Raw genomic sequence first — 17,756 nt, forward strand, 5'->3', positions numbered from 1 at the left:
ACAACCTAGTATGCACATATGTATGAGACAAAAATTCCAAAGGGTAAGATTAGCCTTTACTAAGTGACAAACACTCAGATATTTTCTATTCCATTATTGAAAGTGTTGGTCAGGGCTCACTAAACTGCCCCCCATCATAAGTGGTGTACAGACACTGAGAAAGTGTGCAGGACTATAAAAGGCCCTCAGTGTCCCCACTTTCTGCCTTTTACTTTTTCCCTTGCATCAATGACCTGCCTCCATAGTCCTCCTCAGAGTTCCAATTAGCCAAACCTGGAAATTGGACCATCCAGCTGGCCAGTTCTTACATCTAAACTACGGGTAAAGTGCTGCTCCATCAAACCCCAAAGGGTGCCCCGTGGATGCCCTGAGGGGCTGGGTGTTCTTCTGTGCTCAGAGCTGCTGGCACAGTTTGTGACACTGGGGTGTTACTAGACGTACCACATGTAAACCGCGAGTGTTTCTTCTTTGAAAGGAGTATTCCGATGACTGGGCCTCAGGCTGGAAGGGCTCTTGAATGACACTGTGGCTTCTGGCAGCAATGTAGCTTCGTGAATGACCAGCTCTGGGCTCCAGTGTACGAGGAAGTATTACCTAAAGTAACTGAGCCTACTTCAGGCAGTTCGTAACAGCGCAGTATCTCACTCTCCACCCCGAGCTGCCCTTTGCCCTGTAATTACAGCTCCTTTTCGTCTACACCTCAACTCTCAGGAGTCTTCCCACCTAAATGCAAAGAAGAAAAACTAACACATATATGAAACTTCTCCTGGTGGAATTTTGAAAAGTGTGTCGTGTATGCATGTGTGTTGTGGGGACGGTTGGGGTAGAAATTGTATACTGATTTTAAAAAAATTACAGCAAAGGGGGTAGATACTGTGCCCCTAAAGACACTTAGATAACAAGCAATCAGGCCCTGGTTAAATAAACCATTCGCACATCTACTCAACGGAATGCTGGGAAGCTATAAAAATGACAATGTAGATCATATTTACTGAAATGTGTCCACAAGAATTGTAGTTGAAAAAAAAAAGCAGATTTCAAGGCAACGTTTATAAGAGGATTCCATGTTTATTTTTTTAGATATAAAATATATGCATATGAATACACAGGTACAACACATAGACAAACACATACACATAGAAAAAATATTGGAAAGTTTTACACTGAAATATTTACTTTCTTTTATTTCCTGAAATGTTGGCAGTTTTTACAGTGCATTACTTTTACAAGGAAAAAAATCAATTTTCACTTTGAAGAAGTACAATTCTCCATTATTATGCAAAACCGTACTTCTGTTTGGGGCACCCCCACTGCATCCTCACCTGTGTATTTGACTGTTCCCATGGGAACACTTGCTACATCTATGCCTCCACCAGGCAGCACACTCATGCTGAGCTGTCACACTCAGCCCTCACTAGTTACGACGTCTTCTCAAACTTTTAAAAGAGTTCTACTTATATAAAGAAGGACATGTTGAATCTTTACTGAAAATTTTTCACATGAATGAATTTTAGGGCAAAGAAAGGGCTTATGGTTTTATTTTTAAGGGTCATGTTCTCTTCTCTGATGGAATTAAAGGGAAATGTAAATCCCCAAGCAGGTGGCCTCTGCTAGTTACCCCCCTCCCAGAAGCAGGCTACAGGCCTCTCCATTCTCCAGAAAGTCAAGGTTAAGAGCTGATGCCGTCTAGATTCTGAAGCTGGTTTTCCTCCAAGCCAGAGTCAGTTCAAAGCATAAACTGATGTTGGGTGTAAGGACAGGAATAATCCCTAACTTGTGTTAGTGCTGCTCTCTGTGCAAAGTGTATTCACATCCAAGGGATATCACTCCCAAAAATGACTAGGGAGGGAGGGTGAGCAAATGTATTATTCTCAGTTCACAAATGAGGAAAATAAGATTTATCAAGAGGAGGCAATTTGCCCAAGACCACCCTACTGGGAACTGGTAGAGACAGGATTCAAACCCAGTTTTCCTGGGCTCGTTCTCTGTGTTCTGTGCTACGGCACAATATCTATAAACAGAGTAACCATGCGCTTTATTACCCTAACTGGACATCTCTGAAAGTAAAAACGGGTGCTAAATGTATGGGCCCCAGGGTATCAGGTATAAATTGTGACTCTCCCAGGCAAACCAGGATTTATGGTCACTTTACTTGTAATCTAGCCCTCTCCCTTGCTGCTCGCCGCATCATACCTTTTGAACAGGAGAGAGAAATGGAATGTGGTTACATGTCTAATTTACTTTAAAGCACTTGAGTATGTAAATAAATAAATACAAGAGGAAAAAAAGGACTTGAATGTAGCTGACGTTTTATTGTGTCTGAACCAGTAAGTCTAAGCTTTACCTCCAGGGGTGATCAGCTCACATGCTATGATGAATACAGAGTCTAGATCGGGCAACTGGTATTAATCTGAGGGGGTCACACTGCAATACTGGCTGCTTTAAGTCCTCTAGCTATCTGTATTTGGATAAAAATTCTGAACACCAAAAAATGGGCTTTTACTGGTGAAACCTGTGACTTATAATGAATGCAAGAAATAGGTCCTTATATTTGCACCCAACCTCCATCCTGTAGTTCAGCCATTACAATAAAAAAAAAAAAAAAAAAAAGCAAAAAAGAAATAGGTCCTTATTGGTGAAATTAAAGTTATCCCAGGTATGCAGCCTGGCGAAAAACCTATAGCAACATCCCCACCCTTGTATAAACAGGGTACCTGGGGGTGCCCTGTGTGCAGCCGTCACATTAGGAGGGTTGATGAGAGCATGGTGCTAATTTGGGGAAATAGAGCCCTGTCTCTGGAATATTCCTGCAGCTGCCTTGAGTGAACCTTTCCTATTGAGGTATGGTTGGAACAACTCTATGCAGAGTGGGCTGGGACTTCACCCAGTCAACCAAATAGGTTGAATGAACTTGATAAATGTTCGGCAGAATTCAGTCTAACACTCGCATTCATTAACACCTGGTGGCGAGGTTGTGGGGGAGAAGCTAAGCCTCACCACCTCGACCTTCTACAAACTTCTATAGTGGCAACTGTTTTCTACCAAAAAAGAACCTAAGAGTTCTGTGTGGCCAAACCAGCTTAGGCCAGTCCACAACAAACATGCCCCTAGGGGAGGCTGAAATGGGTAGACTTCAGCACGGGATCCTCCGGCACTGATTCCGCTTCACCAGGTTATGAGCTTCCTGAAAGCAAAGACCAGGTCTGTCTTGTTCAGTATTCTAGTCTCCAAGCCTCACGCAGTGCCTGCCCATAGACCATGTGTGATGAGTATTTTTGTCCGGTGAATAAATAAGTGAATAGGAATTCCGTTATTTCTAGAGTCTATTTCCTTAACTGTAATCTGTGGTCTTTACTCCACTAGTCATAACTGATCCTCACAGACCATACTCTATTGCTTGCCCTGTGTTAAGTCAGTATTTATTTTTTTAAAGATAATTTGTATTATTATTTTTATTTTGGGGGGAGGTAATTAGGTTGTTTTTTTTTTTTTTTAGCAAAGGTACTGGGGGTTGAACCCAGGGCCTTGTGTATGCTAGAAATGCACTCTACCACTAAGCTATACCCTCTGCATTCTAAGCCAGTACTTTAAAAAGCAACAAATTAACTGGTAGTAAAAACCACTGGGATTACATTGTTTAATTCTCATAGAAATGTGATGAGATTGGTATTATCATCCCCATGTTCAGATGAGGAAATCAAAGTCCAGAGAGGTTAAAACTTATATTAGTAAAGTCAGAACCTGAACTCAGGTCTGTCTGACTCAGAGCCCAAGGATGTGCTGCTACCCAGAGTCAGTCATCACTCGGTTTTGCAGGAATTGTGGGGTTTTTTTTCTTCTGTCTTTCTTTTCCTATTTTACCCTACTTACTTGATGTCACGCTATTGAACACACATCTTTTTGGCACTTCATCTTTTTTTATCATAAGTTTTTTTGTGGGGGTGGGGGAAGCTGAATGGATGTTGGAACACATGAACCAGATTTTCAGTTCTTCTGCTTTTAATTATTTTGATTGACATGTGGCACTGAGGGATGTCTAATGGCCTCTCGTGTCTTTGAGCTGCGGGAGAATCAGTCCCTAGGAACCTGTCGCTGCTCTCCTGGTCTCTAGGGGCCCAGGTGCCGGACTCATTGGCTCCCCTCCCCCAGATCCCCTCCCCTGCCACACTGGACGACTGAGAGCCTTTGTGTCATGCCTCTGTGACTTGGTGCACAGTGTTCTCTCCCTGGAATGCTTGTCCACCCTTTCGTTCTTCACCTTGGCTAACTCGTCATTATTTTTTAAGACCCATTTCAAACATGACCACGTCTGAGATCCCTAGGCACCCCCGGTCACCCTGCACCTCTGCCAGGTCTCATGTGAGTCCCTGCTCAGTGCTCCCAGGGCACATTGCCCATACCTTAGCACCTGCACGTGGCTCTGTAACCTCTGAAGGACCTGCCTCCCTCTTCCACTGTGCCAGAAAAAGCCGAAGTCAGGGACCTTGACTTAGTACTGGTGCACAGCAGGCACTCAAAGCGTGTCAGATAATGAATGGATAAATCAGGAAATAATTAGCCAACCTACAGTAAAGCATGAGAAAACGCAGCTATCAGCGGGGCCAGCAATTTCCAGCGGTCTGAGGGCTAGCTACCCTTAATTACTTGCCTTAGCCAGTGAGCTCAAAAATAATTTTTTAAGCCTAAGGGAATGATAGTGGGTTTTTTTTTTTCCTGATAGTGGGTTTTCATGAGAGGCAACAGACTGTTTAATTCTGAGCATTCTGCTCCTTTGCCTGTTATAGGAAAAAAACTTCTGGAGAGATTTCCCCAGTGCAGCCAGGTCCCACTCCCTGACACTGGGCCAGCCATGGCCTCTCCTCGGGGCCTTGGGGTGGTCCGATAGCACCCAAATGACAGCCTGTGCTGGCAGCTCACTGAGATCTCACCGACTCCGGGTGCTCACTGAAGCCAGAAGTTAGCAGGTCCCAGATACGGATCAACACGTGACCCGAGCAGGGCCCCAGCTTGAGCCAACCGTGGGACTTCGGCCTAATGAAATAAGCAATTCCCAGCATAGTCTGACCCTTCAGAATGTCATGCTTTCTAACCACACTGTGTAGATAAAAATAATTTAGTGATTTCCTCCCACTGAACTCTTGGGAACAACCCAAGAAATCTGCAGTGTGGTTGTTCTGATGCTACTGTACAATTGCAAATATTTAGGCATTTCTGAGTTCTTATCAGTGTTTATCAGCAGGGATGCACGTGGTATTTTTGGTGGGGTAATTCTTCCCTGAGTGGAACCATCCCGTGCATTGCAGAGGGTTTAGTGCTTCTGATCCAATCAATGCTGCAACAGCCTCAAAATGCACATTTCCAAACAATTCTAGGGGTGAGAGTTGTGAGTACTGGGATTCCTGCTTTGACTCATTTTGCAACAGGAGAATCTTAAAGGGGCCACCCAAACCAGGGGGGATTGGGGGCTAGGCCCAGGGAGTCAGGGAGAGCACCTGAGGCCAAGGGATACCCCAACCAAGATCTGTCTGTGGGAGAAAGCGGAGGTCCTGAGAGGAGGATGACTGGGTTCCTTGAATGAAGAAGTCAGGGCAGCAAGGGAGCTGGCCTCACAGGACCAACAGATTGGAGCTTGAGCAGAGCTCAAAATGGTGCAAAATGGATGAGCAGCGGGTGGCGAAAAGCCAAGGCACCGGCTCTGAACTCCAGCTGCACTCATCCTCCTCTTCCCAGCCTACGGGGTATAGGTAACAGAGGGACCAGGAAGGTCACCGATTCTGGCCAGCTCGCAGGGTTTGAAGCTTCCACATACCGACTAGCTCTCCTCCCTTGCCTGGTCTTCATGGAGCCACGGTAGCACAACCACCACTCCGTCACTGCCACCAACACTAGTGTGATCACATCCTACAAATGGGACTTACTTACTTCCCAGTCCCTCAAAGTAACCTTCAAGGGCATCTCAATCAACAACAAAGAGGGAGAGGCTCTAAAACCAGCCAGGAAGCAAACCCCACCAGGGTGCTGGGTAGAGGTGCTGTGGGCACAGGACTTATCGCTAATCACCTGGATTTAATGGCTAGTCACTCAATAGCCCCAGGAGGACTGCAATGGTCAACATTGCCATGAAGCTACTATTCCTTTGTCTCATCTTTCTCACTTGTTTTAAATTTATTCTATTTTGCTCTGTTGTTTGCAACCTTACAAATGGCCCTAAATCCTTTTGCAACAAGGCAGGGTATAAATAAATAAAGTGAAGAAATAAAATGCAGGGCTGCATTGTCAGCACTGCCAGACTGGGCATGGAGTGTTTTGGCTCTGATCTAGGAGGGAAGAGGTGCTCTGTAGAAATGGGCAGGTGAGGGGGTGGGGGGAACTCCATGGTGGGTCAGTGTGTTATGGAGAGCGGAGGAGCCTGCCCTGTCTCTGCATCAAGGACTCACAGGGCCACATGCAAGTTACAACCATCTCGGCCTCAGTGTCCTTGTCTTTAAAATGAAGGATTTGATGGGATGATTTCAAAGGTCCTTTATGTCCAAGCACTGGGACTCTAAGTGGCACCCACACTTGGTTCTTGTTCCTCTTCTCCTCTGTTCTTTCCTGACACTGACTCTTCTCCAAGTGGAGTGGGCCAGTCAAGGCTCCTTCCAGAAAAGTTTCTCTGTGTGTGATGATAACCGTAAGTTGTACTGGTCACCTGAAGAGATAACTGGTCACTCCAAAGAGATTGAATGCCCCGTTAAAAGAAACTGAGGCATTACTCATTTGAGGGTGCTGGGAAGCCAGGCTTTCACTGAATAATTTAATGACCAATTTTCCCATTATAAAAATGAGATGAAAATATGGCTTTTCTCTCCATCCACTGATCAGGTTGTAGGTTCCCTCCTTTTAAGTAAGTTCTGTTATGGAAGGTAACACCACATCTGTCTGGACAGTATCTATGGCTGCTACACCAATAACTATTTTATTTTTTGTTGTTGAGGGAAGGTAATTAGGTTTGTATTCATTTATTTATCTTTAATGGAGGTACTGGGGATTGAACCCAGGACATTGTGCATGCTAAGCACACACTCTACAACCAAGCTATACCTTTCCCCCTACACCAATCATTATTAATAATCAAAAGAATATTATGAGGCATATGCTCAGGAAATGGAAAGCATTGCTAATGTTCTTGGATTTTTTTTTTTTAATGGAAGTACTGGAGATTGAACACAGGACCCTGTGCATGCTAGGCATGCACTCTACCACTGAGCTATACCCTCCCCCTTGGACATTCTTTTTTTTTTTTTTTTTTTTTGAGTTTCATGGCTTTATTAACAAAAATACAACGTGCACGAGCTGTCTATTCATTTTCTTCGCTGTGCAGCTTGGTGTTGGGACTGGTGACTCTGATGGCCAGCTGGGCTGCTCTTTCCACAATGGCTTTGCGGTTCTTGGAGGAGACATTGTGAGCAATCTCAGCACAGTAAGATTTGTTGCACATCAGCAGCACTTCGAGCTCCTTGACATTGTGGATCAGGAACTTGCAGAAGCCACTGGGCAGTGTGTGCTTTGTTTTCTTGTTGCTCCCATAGCCGATGCTGGGCATCAGGATCTGGCCCTGGGACCTCCTGCGCACCGTTGTCAATGCCTCTGGGTTTCTGCCAGTTCCACTTAATTTTGGCATATTGGTCTGACTGGTGCCGGATGAACTTCTTGGTCCTCTTTTTGACGAACTTGGGCTTCATGAAGGGTCTGAGGGCGGCCATGATGCCGACTAGGAGATGGCTGCCACCTCCGTAGGTAGCGCCGAGGAAGAGAGCTGGACATTCTTCCATTTAAGACTTCAGCCTTGTTTTGGTGTACCTAGTCTCATGAACCCATCGTCACCATCTTTACTTGTACACAGAATGGCTTAGAGTATCTGTCGCTTTTAGGAAACCCAGCTGAAAGTGTCGGGGAAGAGCGCCCTACAGCAGTGCTTCTCAAGCATTATGTGCTCATCGGCTTCCTAGGGGTCTGGTTAAAAGGCAGATTCTGATTCCGTAGGTCAGTGTATTAATCATGCCTTTTTATTTTTCTGTATTTCTGATGCTCTGACATCTTAGGGCCTTGCTGATCCCGGGCTGGCCAATTTCTAAAGCTAGGAAAGGATTCATCTGCAAGGGCAACTTTCATATGCAAACCAGCCAATCCAAAGCCCACCTTCACAATCAACTCCTTTATCCAGCCCTACACTCCAGGCCACTATTTCCCTGCCCCAGTCACCCCAGGGTCAGGAGCCAGATGACTAGAGGCAGCCCCTGCAAGCCTGAGTCTGCTTCAGTTATTCAACCCAGCCAGTCCTAAGTCTGCTTACTCTGCCTCACCCGTCCCTTTCTATTGAAACCTCAATAAAGGCTCTTGTTCAGGTTTTCCCCACTCCCTCTGCCTCCTGACTGACCCAGGTGTTTCCCCGTGTGGCCCTGTGTGACAGGGCATGCCACCTCTCTTGGGAACTGTGAATAATAAAGTATCTTTTCAATGGCAATTATCTCCTGATCGGTTGGCCTCACTGTATCTGAATCATAATAAAACCTGTACCTTCAAACTGCCAGGGGTGGGGCCTGGTGATGGTGATGCCAGAACACACTTAGTGCAGGACGGCTCTAAATGACTAACCTCCCACTATGGAACAGGGTGCTGCAGCTGGGCTCCGAGGGGAAGGACTGCCCTGTATACACATCTGATTGCACCAGAGCCCAACGTGCTGTGGGAATGAAATGGGTGAAGTGGCCGAGGCTGCTCCAGAGAGGGCCCTGAGGGCAAGGGCCTGTGCCTCTGTCTTCCTTTCCAAATGATGTGTGCTCATGGAGCCTTCCCAGAGAGAAACGAAATAAAAAGCTTCAATAAAAAGGAAGCGAGGCTTCAGGCCCTTAAACCATAGCAGGCACAGTGGCAATAGGGTGACTCAAGGCCCAAACGGGGAAGGTTAGGACTCCAGCAGGCCACCTGGCACAGGGTACTTGCTGTGTGCTAGCTGAGCTGTCTGATGTGGGCCCTGGATGCCACGCGTGCATCCTCAGGACACCTGTCAGGAGGCCTCAGAGGACTTCTAAGGTAAACCTTGGGATTCAAGCACCTTACTGGTCCCCATAGCAAGAAGCTACCCAGGTGCCCATCAGCCCTGCTGCCTGGAGGTACATGAGGGCTCTGCAGAACCCTTGCCCTCCAGGAAGACTCCGGGTTTACAGAAATGGCTTAGACAGGCTCTCAAACCATCTGACTCTGAGGCCACAACACTTTCCTCCATCCCAGGACATCATGGCTCCAAATATTACAAATAAAAGCAAACCCTGATAAAGAACTATCAATTGTAAGTACTTCATGTGGTTCATCATCTAATTCTCACAACTCTAAGAAGTAGCTGTTATTTCAATCCTTATTTTCAAGACAAGTAAGCAAGTCCAGAGCAGTTAAGTAGCTCGCCCAAGCCACCCTCTCTAATTGGCAGGGTGAGAACTTAAATCCAAAGTCTGCAACCAAGAGCCTTTGCCTGCTGCCAGCCTGGGGCAGCGTTATTCCAGGTGGGGGCCTTGCATCTGCAGCGGCAGCATGAACACCACCCGACAGCACACGGTCCCGCCCACCCCAGGCCCGCTGAATTGGAATCTGCGCTTTACAAGCTCTCCAGGCCGATCCGCTGCACGCTCGCGTCTGAGGAGCCCTGTATCAGAAGCAAACCGGATGGAAACTCATTGTCCAGGCCAGATCGATACATTAGCACTTGGTATGCCAGGAAGAAGAGGCCTGGGTTCAAAATCCAGCTCCAGCAGCAGTTACCAGCTTGGAAACTTTGGGCAAAGAACTTAATTTCTTTAATCCTCCTTTTTCCTCATCTGGAGAATGGGACTGTAGTATCTAGCTCCCAGAGCTCATGTGGGCATCAAGTGAGATAACTGCACAGAGTGTGATGCCCCAAATCTATACTCAGGAAATGCTCTGTACAGGGCAGTCCCAGTAATTTCTCAGAGCTTCCCAATTTTCTAAAACTCATGTCGTTTCATATCATGCTTTACAATAGTATGAATCCTGAACTCCTTTGGTGGCAAAACTGAGAGTAGCTTTCAAAAAGAATAAGGAAGTCTTGGATAACTGGAGTGGTGAGCTATCTGAACAATGCCTAAAGGCACTATCGTTAATACCTAGGTCTGCACGTGCTCCCAATACTGTCAAAGGCTCCAACCCCAAGGGTGGGGGAAGTGCTCACTTGAGACTGGCAGAAATTAACATTTAAGCAATAGTTTTGTTCCCATCTCTGTTACCTGATGATACCTGGTAAAACCGTTCCCGCTGGCATGTCTATCAAAAATCGTACCCAACCCCATTCCCCAGAGGTGAAGCAAGGATAGCAGTGAAGAAAAATCAGCTCCAAGCACAGATCAAATACTGCAATGATGATTCCAGTCCTTTCTGGGCCAAACCAACCCAGCCCTTATAGCCCTCTTGTCTCCGTTGGGGCTGGCGCATCCCAGACACTAGCAGGCTAAAGGCAAAGGCAAAGAAAAGGGACCCCCTACCTCCACCAAAAAAAAAAAAGAGGGAGAGAAGAAGGACGTGGGAGAGGAAGAAGGGAACAATAATGCCATCCCTAAGCCACTGTCAGGTCTGCTTTTCAATTGGAAGAATGGGCTACAAGCAGAATTTTAAGGATTTTTTAAAAGACAAAGAAAAAATGTAATCTTAGCCCCATTATATAAATTAAAATCCCACTGGGACATGTAAATAGTTACTCTTCATATCTGGAAGGAAAAATTTCAATGAAAGGTTCCAGGCTGAAAAATGAAAACCTGAGCAGACCTTATCTTTCCTCTATTTCCTTCAGGATTTGGGGATCTCCATGAAGGTAGTTAGATTACTTCACATGGGGGCCCAGCTATTTCCTGATCCTTTTAGACTCTGGTCCAGAAAAAAATCCTCAAACCCTTAAAAACTCCAAAATCAAAGTGGGCTCTCATATACCTCAACTCTGGCACTATTAGCAAGTTATCTGTTCTTTAAAATTAAAAAAAAACTAATTATATAAGCAATCACTGTGTAATGAAGAATTTAGAAAATTCAGATATGAATGGGGAAGAAAATAAAAATTACCCATAGTCACTACACTTTTTTGTTTAAGAATATGCATACATGCATATTTTAAAAAATGTGATACTATACTGAGCACTTCGCATTAAATGCTGTTTTTTCTCACTTTTTCCATCATAAATATGTCTTCATGTCATTAAATATTAAAAAAAATTTTTTAAGATCTACTTAGTATTCTAACAGTCCCTACAGTTTGGTATTCATATTGGTTCCAATTTTTTGCTATTATAGATAATTCTGTCATGAACATCCTTTAAGTTCCTGTACACATTTCTGTATGTTTTCTTATATAAATTCCTAGAAGTAGAATTTGTGCTTGCAGGCTCTTGCTACATGTAATCAAATGCCCAGCAGAAAGGGAGACCCAATTCACACACCCACCAGCTCCACAGAAAGTCTGTTTCCCATCTTCCTCACCAACACTGGGTATTATTAATTTCTAAACATTTGCCATTTTGAAAAGTGAAAAAATTCTGCTTTAATTTTTGTTTTGACCAGTGAGACTGAACATTTTTCATGTTCATTGGCCACTTGAATTTCTCCTCTCTTGAACTACCTATTCCTTCCCATTCTTTACTGTATTTTCTTTTTTGTCCTTAATGTGCAAGAATTTTTCATAACAGTAAGAATATAAATATTTTAAAATCAGAAGTAGAAGATGATAATTCTTTCTTAATAAGACTTGAAACTGTGAAATGGTTAATATCATCAAGCATTAAAAAGTTTTTTTTTTTGACGGGGGAGAAGACATAGGGGGAAGTAAGGTTTAAATAAGATAAAAAAAATCTTTGTCACCAAAGCTGACCCCAGAATTCTCATTTTAAAACTCTTCCTCTTTTAAAACAACAGCAGCAACAACAAAGCGCCAGACATAAACATAATGACAGGTGACCTCTGGGGTTGAGTCCTGTGCCTATGCCAGGTTGCCCCCAGACCCTCCTGGTTAACCACATAAAGACATCTGAGGGGGAAAGAACATTCTCGTGGGCACCTACCCACATGAGTCCGGCCCCAGTGGCCACAGGAAAGGCAGGGCATTTTGCAGAGGTTCTTGTTTGGATCAGAGCCAGCCAGCTAGTGGCCTGAATTCTGAGTTCCTGTGTGCCACTTGTGAGCTGAGTGATCAGAAGGACACATGAAAATGGGCTCCACCTCCACCCTCATCAGGGTGGACAGGATTGAAGAAGGTTTAAGGAATCTATAGCACTGTTTGCTCAACTCGCTGTTCCAAAGAGGCAGGGCCTCACCCACATTTTGGTGTGGATGCCTGAGGGCTCCCCTGAGAGGCAGGGCACAGGCCTGTGAACTCTGGAATCTCCCAGGCAAGGAACCTCTCTTCACACACAGTTTGCATCTTGGCAGTTGACAGCAGGAGGAGAAAATGCGGCTGGCCGGCTTAGGAGTGGGGAGGGTGACAGGCAGACCACTACCTGGCCCGTGGGGCAAACCCATGTCACTGACAGCAGGGCAGGTATTCAGGTCAGATGCTTACCATTCACACGGGCTCATGAGTCTGCCGAGGCCTGCGTCCAGGCTCTGACTGTTCAAAAATAGAACAGGAAGTCCAGAACAAGACCAAAGCTGGAGGGAGGCGGCAGCACAGGAGCGCAGAATGGGGAGAAAGGCTTTATTCTGGGGGGAGGGTCCCTGGGTGAGAAAAGAAGCACCTGCTCCAGGCACAGAGAGACATCACAAACAGGGGATGAACAGAAGCTGGGGATCAAGCTGCCTGCAGTGTTTCCGTATTACCCCCAGATTCCAGATGGGCAAGAAAGGACGGAGACCAGTCCACAATGGTCACCAGACCCACAAGCATTGCCAGTACAACAAAGAGATTTTCTTTTTCTTTGGTAATTGGTAGCTGAAGGACAGATAAGTGAAGGGAAACTAAGGAAAGGGAAAAAGGAGTTTGGTATTTTGACCTGCTCAGCATTCATCCCCTCTCGTCTCTTCTTCCACAAACAGACCTTGATTTTCCTCTGGGGAACACATTTCTCCCACACTCAGTCCCTGAGGTGCCCATGGGGTAGACCCTGCCCCACCTCTGAGGGCTTGGGAGGCCCTCTCCGGGGAACATGGGTACTTTTAAAAATCATCATCCTAGACATTTGTGTAAGGCCTTATAGGTTAAAAAGCTTCCGTATACAAAACTGCTACCTGGGGCTTTGGGTAGTTCTGGTTTCCTAAATTCATGCATAACCTTGTCTCTTGGCTCACTAGGTAAGGATTCCAAAGTGCCTTAAGGCACTAACTGAACCCCAGAGAGGGGTGCTGGGAAATTCCTCTGTAAGCATCTTTGCCACAAGCATTTCTGCTGCCGAACTAATTGGCCGTAAGGCAATTTTGCTGTAAAAGATAAAATAATTGGTTGACAGTTTGGTTTCAACTAGCTGATAGTCTGGTTTCATTTCTCCACTGATGCAGGACTCTCATTTTTATATCACATAAATCTTAGCCCTTATAATGATCCATACAGTGACCAGCAGACGTGGCGGTCTTAAAATAGTGGATGATAACCATTACATACATCGATTTGAGAGAAAACGCGGTGATAAAACTTATGGGAAGTGTGAAATAAAAGCTAGATTGCATACTACTAGAAAATGATAACATATCGGTTTGCAAATCCTTCAGTGATTTGAAGGTACAGAGTTGTACCTTCCCATAGCACTTTGGACAGTCTATCAGTGGACATGTGACAATATACCAAGAACACACAACAGTGTAGAGGCCTTCACAACGTAACATAAAACTCAGCGACAAATTTGGAAGCGGGTGCCTCTTTCAATGAAGGAAAAAATTTTAATGAAAAAGACAAAATGTGATGCCAAATGAGGAGATGAATCAATAGCAAAAAAAAAAAAAAAAGTATAAAATACTATGAGTGAAAGAATTAGAAGACCAGTGCTTAGGTACAACCCACAAAATAAAATCAGGGACTTGCATAGGATTGCTATGAATCTACACGCATTTAAAATGTATTCAAATATTTTGTACTTCACAACAAAGATTTTTAAATTTTGTTATTCATTTTTCATGTTTCACTATGTCCCTTTTTATTTTTTGTTAATATTGTTAGTACAGCCAATTAGTTATCCAGTGAAAGGTTTCCAGTGAAAATCCCTGAGGCAAAGATGCTGATGGCTAAAATACCAGACACACCAGAGAGGCACCCGAGGGCTTCTGCTTAAACTGGAGCAGGAGCAAGTGCAGGGGATACTGGTCAGGGGTCCCGGCCTTCTCAGAAAGAATTAAGTCTAGGAATGATTAGATTACCTTTTGGGCCAATCTGATATCTTTTTTTTTTTAATTATTCTTATCTTTTATTGACATGTAGTCAATATACAATGTTAGCTTCAGGTGTACCACAAAGCAATTCAGTTATACGTATACATACGTAGATTTTTTTTCACTTTCTTTTCCATTACAGCTTGTTACAAGAAATTGAATATAGTTCTCTGTGCTCTACAGTAGGTCTTTGCTGCTTACCCACTTCATATATAGTAATGTGTCTGATATCTATGTAAATTGGGGGTGTACCTGGAGCTTACGGCGGAGACGGAAACAGGATTTGGCGGCTCCACAGACAGAAGACAGACTGAAACCCACCACTTACAGAGAAAGCAATGGCGTAAGGAGTGTGCAGTGCTTCTGAAGTACATCTCTGCTTTCCAGCAGGCGGTGGTGAACAGAAAGAGCCACTGTGAAAGTTCTGGCCAAGAATTGTGTTCAAAGACTGGGCTGCTAGAGAGCCTAGGAAAGGAGCCTCTCTTTAGCAGTGCCCCAAACTCTGGAGTCTTCCAAATCCCAGGGTGACTGGATAATCCCTTATATGTCTTCTGGTCGGATAACTACCCAAAGCCAAGTTACATCTTAAGCCATAAGAAACTTAGGGGCGTGGATTGGAATCTGGAACCTGGAATCTACTTCTTTAAATAGTCTGAATACCACTTAGGAAGCCTGACATCTTGATTTTGGTGCAGACTTTGGACCACAGTTCCTTCTCCGGGCAGCCATTCTCAGTGCAGGTGGTTATTTCATTAATACCTGCAGAGTGTAGACTGGAACGTGCAGAGCCAGCACGGCTCTTTTCTGCTTTAGGAACCCTCGCACATTCTCTTTGCCTCAGAGGAGTGCCCCAGGGCGCTCTCCGCCTGTTTGGCAGAAAAGCAAACAGGCAGCCCTGCCTCCTTCCACATCAGCAAAGCCACTTATTTCACTGCCTCCCTATGGCCTTGTCACTCCCTTCAGACCTGGGGCTACAGGAACTTTTCCTTGGCTCCCTACACATGGCTTCTCTGCTCTTGTTCTGACTCTACCGAAATCCTAGCAAGGAGACCCTTCACCCACCCAAAAGTCTGGGCAGCAACGAACACAGCAAACCAAGCCCAGATGCTGTCTCCGGATGTTGGATGGCAGGGCCAGGACACAGCTTCAGACGGTAACAGCCCTCCCACCCCACCTCTCCCTTCGGCTGCTGGGCAGTCAGCTGGCACCGGGGAAAAGGGACATGTGTAGAGAGTCACAGGGCAATGAGGCATGGAGGCCAGCCTACATCTCTGACTGCTGATGCCCACCACAGCCTCCAGCTCCCATGAGGGCAGCAGGAGAAGGGAGGAACTGAAGGCCCGACTCACATAAACGTACTGCAAGAGGCAGGTGACCACAGGATGCTGCACTGAGCTGCTGGAACGACTTTGGAGTCATTCGGCAGAACCGGTGTTGAAGCAGCACATCATTAATAACTGTCCTCCAGAAGCCACCAAGCGGGTCTGTGGCGGGCCAGCTGGAGCGCAGCGATCCCCTCCCCTCCGTATCCTGCTCTCTCTCTCACATAATGCACCTCTCACAGCCACTCCCGAGGCCTCGCCATGTGGGGAAGAGGCCTGGTCCTAGGGCTGGGGGTGGGGGACAGTGGGGACGGGACACGTGCTGGCATGGATTGGGTGTCATTCCCCTGTGACCTCATCTTGAAAAAACTGTGAACACCCTAGACCAGAGGGGAGGGCCATCCCAGAGGGAAACTTGGAAGAATTCCCAGGGGCTGGCTTGGCAGCCTCAGCCCTCTGCTCTGCCCAGCCAGACACAGCCCACAGGTTCTGTCTTCCTGTTTGCCGGCTCCTCATCTTGAGACAACATGGCCCGCTGTGGCCTTCCTGTGGCTGCCCCTCTCAGAGCCAGCTCTGACTAGTGTACCTTTGGGAGGGAAACTCGGGTGAAACTCATTTTGGAGAAACGTTTTACATTGACGAGAACAGGATAGCCGAACTGATAATACAACAGAGTCTTTCTCCTAAATCCCTACCTTTAAGCTTGTGTTTTCTTGGAATGGGCTGGTGTGTGTGTGTGTGTGTGCGCGCGCGTGCGCGCTTCTGTGCCCGCATGGCTTCCCAGCTTTGTTTTCACTCTGCTGCGTGTCCCAAAGGCAACGGTCACAGGTAGTGGTGATTCTGGCTCATCACACAAGCTCCTCTCCATAGTGACTTCAAAATGCATTTTAATTCAGTCACAGACGCTAGCCCACCAGGCAACCCTCAGACATGAAGGAAGAGCTGAGAGAAAGAGAGAGTGAGAGCATGGGTGCAGGCAGGCAGATGCCTGCATGTGCATGTGGGTTTAGACTTGGGTCTATATTAAGAGAATACAGAATTGCTTCAAGTTTTCTGGCATTGTGGCCCCAGATCTCTATACTCTCGCTCTTTGGCTTCATCAAGTGGGGTAGGTCATTTTGTGTTGGGGGTCTCCTCGGAGCAGGGAGCTAAAAGGGCTCAGGGTTAGACAAACCTGGGATTGAATCCTGATTCTGCTACTTGCTACCTGTTGGTCTTTGGGCAAGTTCCTTTTCTCTCTGCGCCTTAGCTTCCTCATCTACAGACTGGGAATAATGAGAGTCCCTGTTGCACAGCATTGCTGTGATGACTAAATAAGTGAATATACGCAATGCACTTAGAAAATTTCCTGGCACATAGTATCTACTCAATAAATATTTGGTATTATTTGTATTATTATTCAACAAATAGCAGGTGGTATTATTACAAATAAAATGGGGTGGGAAGTTGGACTGAATCATACCCCAGGTCTTTTGCAGCACTCAAATCCCACAATTTTATGATATTTTTTAAAGGAAGACGCAATGGATCCTTTGAAGGAAAATACCAGCCAGGCAGAAAGAGGCCACAGAGAACCTAGGACTAGGCTGCCCACCCAACCTCTGGACCCTGAACGTGCATTTTGTGGCAAAGCCCATGTGTTTCAGGCTGGCACAAACCAGGATGGCCCACAGCCCTGCAGCCTCTTTCCCGTGAATGCTACAGAGCAAGGAGGTCAAAACTCTTTTTGTTTGGCCTGTTTGTGGATTCTAGCTCCACCCTCAAGAGGCAGCTCCATTATGCTGGGCTGCTGAGCTGGGCGGTAGGGTCAGAGCTAATAGGCTTCATGTGTCCACTCCACCCCTGAGCTACTCTATAGACTAGTTCATACTGGCTGCCAATGGAGTAGCTCAGAGGCCACGTGGACACAAAAAACTGTTAGAACTAATAAACAAATTTAATAAAGTTGCAGGATCAATACACAAAAATCTCTTGTGTTTCTATACACTAATAAAGAACTATCAGAAAGAGAAACTAAGAAAATGATTCCATTTACAATTGCAT

The 17,756-nt window shown here is 45.7% G+C and overlaps 1 protein-coding gene and 1 pseudogene across 11 annotated transcripts in view; both read right to left on the reverse strand.

Moving 5' to 3' along the window:
* Positions 1 to 17,756, reverse strand: part of ATXN7L1 (ataxin 7 like 1) — a 218,557-nt gene that overhangs the window by 71,413 nt on the left and 129,388 nt on the right. The gene's annotated exons all lie outside the window — the stretch shown is intronic.
* On the reverse strand, positions 1,049 to 11,115 carry LOC123614512 (large ribosomal subunit protein eL32-like; annotated as a pseudogene).

This window comes from Camelus bactrianus, chromosome 7 (assembly GCF_048773025.1).
Source record: "Camelus bactrianus isolate YW-2024 breed Bactrian camel chromosome 7, ASM4877302v1, whole genome shotgun sequence".
NCBI lineage: Eukaryota > Metazoa > Chordata > Mammalia > Artiodactyla > Camelidae > Camelus > Camelus bactrianus.